The sequence below is a fragment of the Corvus cornix genome, chromosome 5 (genome assembly GCF_000738735.6).
Source record: "Corvus cornix cornix isolate S_Up_H32 chromosome 5, ASM73873v5, whole genome shotgun sequence".
NCBI classification, from domain to species: Eukaryota; Metazoa; Chordata; class Aves; order Passeriformes; family Corvidae; genus Corvus; species Corvus cornix.
Genome location: NC_046335.1, coordinates 36123950 through 36125522, shown reverse-complemented (window position 1 = coordinate 36125522; position 1573 = coordinate 36123950).

The following is a 1573-nucleotide window of genomic DNA, read 5'->3' as shown; positions in this document are numbered from 1 at the left end:
ATCACATTACCAGTCTAAATACAGCCACTTAGAGGAAGTTCCCTTAGATGCCAGACTCACTGATCTAATTCCTTGGCTCCTCTGAATAGCACTGTGAGATTTAAAAGTTTCTAGCTCATATGTATTAGTTATATTCATTATTCGGGATTTTTTTCAGTCTGAAGACATTTGGTTTTCCAAAACTTTGTTCCTATAGATGTCAAGTCTGTTTTGTCAATCTCTTAAATTAATCTTTTATGCAAAATACCAAACGAAAATACACTATTGTGACAGCATGAAAGAGAACAGGGAAGAGAGTTACTGTGCCAGTCTTCAGTCATTCATCATCACTAAGCTGCATAAAAGAGTAATAATTAAATCATGTATATGCCTACACAAATATATAGATAGTACAATCTAGTATAACAAAAGTACTTCAGCAATACGCTTGAACTCTGAGAGGGCCTCGGTCACTCCTGGTGTTAGAAAATTCACCAATGCCTCATTTTCACAGTAATTGGACCTGCTGACTCCGTTTTGTGAAATGATGGCACTTCAAAGGTAAACTTGCACATGGATATCCAATTGTGTAATTTGGCTCCCTATTGAAATTATTTGTCTAAAACTTTAGCAGGGGACCAAAGGATGGGGCACCTTATAGCTGTCTGTTAGTGGTTATCAACATGTAATATCCACTGAAGGAAAACAGTGCATATCCTTCCTCTGGTGAAGTAACCATTAGCATTTGATCCAAACATCCAGCCGAAAACTCTTGTTACTTCAGAAGAGAAATTGCCTGTGCACTGGCTATGTCACAACAAAAATATTTTTGCATATTATCTAAATCAGCCAATGAAAAATAACTCACTATTTTCTTGTAGCACCCCATGAGCCAACAGCTCATTGGAGCCGCTACTGGCCAAAGTTACTTCCTCACCGTGTGGTTTCTTTGACCATCTCTGTCTGCCGTTCACCTCCCCTTCCCACAGCTCCAGTTTGTGACAGTGCATCTGCCATTTTTTGGCAGATGTGTGGCTCTATTTCGGACCTGCAGTCTCTTTCAGCTATATAAATGATGGCTGTTCACCCATAGGTTGAAGCTACAGTCATGATAAAAAACCCCAAAAGCTGCAATGACAGTGACCAGTGGCTCTCCTTGTCGAGACTTCGTTTAAACCCGCGAGTAGCACATGGGATCTGGGTGCCAAGTGCTCTCTCCTCAGCCGGACACCGTGAACCATTCACTTGCCAGACCTGGAAGCCGGGGAGCAGCCGCTTGGTCGTTGTCCAGGCGGTGGGAGGAAAGAGTTTCGCTACGAATTTCACCCCTTTAAACCCTGCTGGGGGCTATTTACACTCCTCCGGCGCAGCTCCTCGGGGAACCCAGGCACGTGTGAGACAGTGGGGCGAAAACAAAACGAGAGGGGAAGGAAACCTCGGGGTCACCGCGCCGACCCGCCACGGGCACTGCACGATCCGTCCGCCGCGGCGAGCCCGGGGCGGTGCAGCTCCCGGACTACAGCTCCCGGCGTGCCAGCGCCACCCCGCCTTCAGTTCGCCGCCTTCCCGTCTCCGCGGTGAGAAAATAACCCCG